Below are 6,058 nucleotides of genomic sequence, written 5' to 3' on the forward strand. Positions count from 1 at the left end.
TAACCTTGGCCCTAAAAACAGATTGGTTAGTGGGAGGACTGGCCAGCATTGAGAGGGCGAGTATTCATGTGATGAGTGCCTGCAGCATTTAGTGTGTGAGCCACACCGAGGGGACAGGGCATAGGTAACCACTTGGAGGTAAGTGCAGAGAGGAGCAAGGAGAGCAAGTGAAGGTCAGGGTATCTGTCGATGTTATGGAAAAAATACACAATAGATGAATGGAGAGATCATGGTTTTCTAAGTAATTTACAATAGCAACAAAAACCATACCTGGTGGTAAGACTAACAACAAATATGCAAAAATATATGTGGGTAGATTCCAGCCAATTTGTCCAAGATGCAATACAATTCCAAGCAACTTGCCTACAGAGTTCTTCTTAGAACCTAAGAAACTGATTCTAAAATTCATATGGAAAGAAAAGTTGCAAGAATAACTAAGGTTACTTAGAAAATGTTATCTTAAATCTACAAAATACTAAAAAGTATTAAAAAACTGTAATAATTAAAGCAAAGGTGGGAATAGGGGTTAATGTTATGCGTTCCAACAATGTTTAAATGATAAAACTAGCAAAAATGGGAGTTAAAGTGGGGAGTAAAATAAGCATAGTGACAGTCTCATGTGAAATAGCTGGGAACAAAGGACATCATTTATAGTAATGTAAGCTTAAGTATTTTTAGTATAAATAGGTAAAAATAAAGAAATGTATTACTGATTAAACTGGGTGTTGGAGAAGAGAGGGTCAGCAAGGCAAGGATGACACAAGTTAATTAAATTGTTATTCCTAGTAGGGAACCAAAAAGAAAGAACTAAGGGTATTACATAAAGATATGCATGCAGGGGCGCCTGGGTGGCTCAGCTGGTTAAGTAGCTGCCTTAGGCTCAGGTCATGATCCCGGGGTCGTGGGCTCGAGCCCTGCATCGGACTCCCTGCTCAGCGGAGAGCCTGCTTCTCCCTCTCCCTCTCCCCCTGCTTGTGTTCCCTCTCTCACTGTGTCTCTCTCTGTCAAATAAATAAATAAAATCTTTTAAAAAAAAAAAAGATATGCATGCAAAGGGAACAAGATATGGAAGCCTTCCTAAACACAAAGAGAACCACCACAACAAAATGAACAAAGAAAGCAGACCACGTAATGAAATGAACATATACACAAATATGCATACACACACATAACATTCATACAAACATTAAACATAAAGTAATATAAAATAACTGAGACAAAACATATCTCTCATATCAAAACATGGAAATGGGCTCAAATGTCTATTAAAAGCAACACACAACTCTATGCTGTGGCAAGAGTTGTACCCACAACAATGTGAATGATGAAGATTACATATAAAGAGGTGGGCAAAAGTAGAGCTGCCACATGTCAGTGGAAATCGTGGACTAGGCAGCTCCAAGGACCCAGTGCTCCACAGAGACATCAGAAAATTAAGCAAAAAATTTTAGAATCAACTTTGTTAACTCTGGAAAGCAAAGACTTACAGGATCCAAGCGAACCTTATATCAAGAAAAAGGTAACCTCATGACAGATGCTGCTGTGTCCTTCGCCAAGGGCTTCCTGGCAGGTGGAGTGGCCGAGGCCATCTCCAAGACGGCGGTAGCGCCCATCGAGCGGGTCAAGCTGCTGGTTCAGGTGCAGCATGCCAGCAAGCAAATCACCGCAGATAAGCAATACAAGGGCATTATAGACTGTGTGGTTCGCATCCCCAAGGAGCAGGGAGTCCCGTCCTTCTGGCGCGGTAACCTGGCCAATGTCATCAGATACTTCCCCACCCAGGCTCTCAACTTCTCCTTCAGAGATAAAGACAAGCAGATCTTCCTGGGTGGTGTGGACAAGAGAACCCAGTTTGGGCGCTACTTTGCTGGGAATCTGGCGTCAGGTGGTGCCACTGGGGCCACGTCCTTGTGTTTTGTGTATCCTCTTGATTTTGCCCATACCCAGCTAGCAGCCGATGTGGGCAAAGCTGGAGCTGAAAGGGAATTCAGAGGCCTCGGTGACTGCCTGGTTAAGATCTACAAATCTCACGGGATTAAGGGCCTGTACCAAGGCTTTAATGTGTCTGTGCGGGGCATTATCATCTACCGAGCTGCCTACTTCGGTATCTATGACACCGCAAAGGGGATGCTTCCAGATCCCAAGAATACTCACATCTTCATCAGCTGGATGATCGCACAATCCGTCACAGCGGTTGCTGGGTTGACGTCCTACCCGTCTGACACTGTTCGCCGCCGAATGATGATGCAGTCAGGGCACAAAGGAACTGACATCGGGCGCCTGGGTGGCTCAGTTGGTTAAGCGACTGCCTTCGGCTCAGGTCATGATCCTGGAGTCCCGGGATCGAGTCCCGCATCAGGCTCCCTGCTCGGCAGGGGGTCTGCTTCTCCCTCTGACCCTCCCCCCTCTCATGCTCGCTCTATCTCATTCTTTCTCTCAAATAAATAAATAAAATCTTTAAAAAAAAAAAAAAAAAAGGAACTGACATCACGTACGCAGGCACAGTGGACTGCTGGAGGGAGATCGCTCGTGATGAAGGAGCCAAAGCGGTTTTTCAAGGGGGCGTGGCCCAGTGTTCTCAGGGCGTGGCTGGTGCTTTTGTGCTGGTCTTGTATGATGAAATCAAGAAGTTCACATAAGTTATTTCCTAGTCTCCCCCACCCCCGCCCTGTGAATAGGCATGTTGTATTATATAACATATCCTGAGCATTCTTGACAGACTGTTGGCTGTCTATTTATCAATGGCAACTATTCCACTGGTTGAAAACGGGAAGCAATAATATTCATCTGACCAGTTTTCTCTTAAAGCCATTTCCATCATGACGGGACTCAATTACATTTTTTATCTCAGTCACTCCTGATAAATTTGAAGAAATAAAAAATATCTGAAATTAAAAAAAAGAAAAAGGTAACCTCAGATTGGTAGAAAAGATTCGTGATGTTTTCATTTGCCCTTGTCTCACCCACCTCTGTGGTATATCTATAGGCTTGAAGATTGTATGTCATGTTCTCAGTGTAGGACTCTAGTCCCTGGTTCCAGAAGGAGTAAAACAAACCTTACTTGCAAAGAATTGTGTTTGTCTGGTCTAACCTGTCTGAAAAGGACTGACACAGGTTCTTTGTTTTTGTTTTGCCTAACCTGTACCTTGCTCAGGTTGGAAAAGTGGTGGACATTTCATCGAGGTGGGGCAAATGACTATGGTTGAAGTATGCTATACAGGGCCAAAATCTGAAGTGGAAAACCTGGGGAGAGAGTTTCTTTGGGAAATTAAGGGCATTCAAAAGGACCCTTGCATACTGGGAATTTAGAAAGTCACGTACATGCCCAGGGCAGAACACATGCCAGAAAAGACCTGAGAAGACTTTAAGCTTTCGTCTCTGGCTGATCTCTTGGTTAACACAAAGAAGAAGTGAAGGCTTAAAGCAGAGCTGTAAATGGTCTGGCTAAACATTTAGGAAATGCCCCAACACAGAGTATATTGCAAAAACTGGGAGATCATTTTTTTCTTTTATTTGTTCGTTCTCTCCTCTTTCTGCTTTGCTTTGTTTTTCCCTGGGGGTGGGGGTAGGGCTCCTGGCATTCGAAGAAATCTCTGTTAAAACACTAATTGAACGCAAGATAAAGAAACAGACTTCAGAGGCCATACATGACTAAGAATACAGACTTTACAAAAATAGCTTAGAAAAGTCACCAAACAGCTACATCCTATGGCAAGCAAGAAATGTTCCCAGAGTAGGACTCTAGACCCTGGTTCCAGAAGGGGTAGAACAAACCTTACTTGCAAAGAATTTCTCCTCTCCGAGGAGAGCAAAAAAAATTCTGATTTCCAGAGTTACCACATTATAAAATTCAAAGTGTAGCTTTCAACAAAAAATGATGAAGCATGTAAAGGAACAAGAAAATATATCCCACTCATAGAATTAACAGAAACTCTCCCTGAAAAACAGAAAGAAAAAAGAATAAAAATAAACAAATAGAGCCTAAGAGATGTGGGGTACCATAAAGTATGCCAACATGCACTTAACGGGAATTGCAGGAGAGGAGAGAGAGAGAAAGAAACAGAAAGAATATTTGGATAAATAATGGCTGAAAACTTACCAAATTTGATAAAAGATACAAATCTACACATTCAGGAAGCTCAGTGAACTACATGAAGGATACATGCAAAAAGATCCATTACAATAAGAAACATCATAGGGCGCCTGGGTGGCTCAGTCGTTGGGCATCTGCCTTCGGCTCAGGTCATGATCCCGGGGTCCTGGGATCGAGCCCCGCATCGGGCTCCCTGCTCCGCGGGAAGCCTGCTTCTCCCTCTCCCACTCCCCCTGCTTGTGTTCCTGCTCTCGCTATCTCTCTCTCTGTCAAATAAATAGATAAAATCTTTAAAAAAAAATTAAAAAAAAAAAAGAAACATCATAGTCAAGTTGTCAAAAGGCAAACACAAAGAGGGAATCTTGAGAATGGCAAGAGAAAAGTGACTTGCCCCATACAAGGAATACTCAGTGAGTCAATAGCAGATGTATCACCAGAAATTGTGGAGGCCAGAGAAAAGTGCTGAAAGGAAAAAAATGTCAACCAAGACTTCCATATCTGACAAAATTATCCTTCAAAGATGGAGAAATTAAGACATTCCCAGATAAACAAAAGCTATGGGAATATGTTGTTAGCAGAGCTGCCCTACAAGAAATGCTAAAGAGAGTCCTTCCGGGCCGAAATGAAAAGACACTAGATAGTAACTCAAAGCCATACAAAGAAATAAAAAACTTCAGATACCTACATGGGAAAAAATAAAAGCTAGTCCTATGTTTTTTTTGTTGTAGTCTCTCTCTCTTTTTTTTTTTTTTGTTTCCTACAGAATTTAAAAGACAAATGTATAAAACAATACTTACAAATCTATCTTAATGGGCACACCACATATAAAGATGTCATTTATGGCAACAGAAGAGGGGAGGTTGGAGCTTATAGGAAAAGAGTTCTTATATGCTGTTGGACCTAAGTTGGTACCAATTCAAACTAGACTGTTATAAATTTAGGATGTTAATTGTAGCCCCCACGGTAAACACTGAGACAATATTCAAAAATATATACACAAAATTAAATGAAAAGGGAATCAAAATGGTATGCTACAAAAAAATCTTATACACACAAGAAGTCAGTAATGGAAAAAATGGGAGGGGAAAAAGGTGTAAGACATACAGAAAACAAACAAAAAAATGGTGTAGGTTAGGCCTTCCTTATCAGTAACTACTGTGAATGTAAATAGATTAAGCTCCCTAGTTGTTAGAAGGTGAAGAGGGTCGGTAATGTATCCTCCAGACCTAGAAGGCGCTTTCATACTGAAAATTGCAGCAAGCCTCTTGTACAGTTTTATTCAGGGTGACTGCCTGCCAGGGGAGGTCTGGAGGGCAGACGCTCCGGGCAGTACCACGCAGCAATCCCTGGCCCATTTCCCCCTCCTTCTCTGGACCTTAATCTGCAGCTTTTATGGAGTAAGGGACATGGTGGTGAGGCCCCAGGGTAGTTACCTAAAGGGGCACCATCTGCACACCAGCGGGGAGAACAAGATGGAGGCCAGAGATGAAGTCACGTTGGCAGCACTTGCACCCCAGTCGAAAGGCAGAGATTGGCAGAATGCTTTAACACATGTAATCTACTATATGCTATTTAAAAAAGACTCACTTTAGATTCAAAGACACAAATTGGTTGAAAGTGAGAGGGAAAAAAAATATTTCAGCAAGCGGTAGCCAAAAGAGAGCTGACTGGCTAGATCAGAAATATCTGAAAAATATCAGATAATATCAGAAAAAAAATGGACTTTAAGTCAAAAACTGTTGCAAGAAACAAAGAGGAGTATTTTTTTAAAAAAGATTTTGTTTATTTATTTGACAGAGAGATAGAGAGAGAGTACAAGTAGGCAGAGAGGCAGGCAGAGGGAGAGGAAGAAGCAGGCTCTCCACTGAGCAGGGAGCCGGACGTGGGGCTTGATCCCAGGACCCCGGGATCATGACCTGAGCTGAAGGCAGCCGCTTAACCAACTGAGCCATCCAGGCGCCCCAA

At 42.4% G+C, this 6,058-nt stretch overlaps 1 pseudogene; it reads left to right on the forward strand.

The window, feature by feature from the left end:
• Positions 1-1,496: 1,496 nt before the first annotated feature.
• LOC102750144 (ADP/ATP translocase 2 pseudogene) lies at positions 1,497-2,301 on the forward strand (annotated as a pseudogene).
• Positions 2,302-6,058: the final 3,757 nt, after the last annotated feature.

Source organism: Leptonychotes weddellii, chromosome 3 (genome assembly GCF_054177405.1).
Source record: "Leptonychotes weddellii isolate Sample4059 chromosome 3, ASM5417740v2, whole genome shotgun sequence".
In the NCBI taxonomy this organism is placed as follows: domain Eukaryota; kingdom Metazoa; phylum Chordata; class Mammalia; order Carnivora; family Phocidae; genus Leptonychotes; species Leptonychotes weddellii.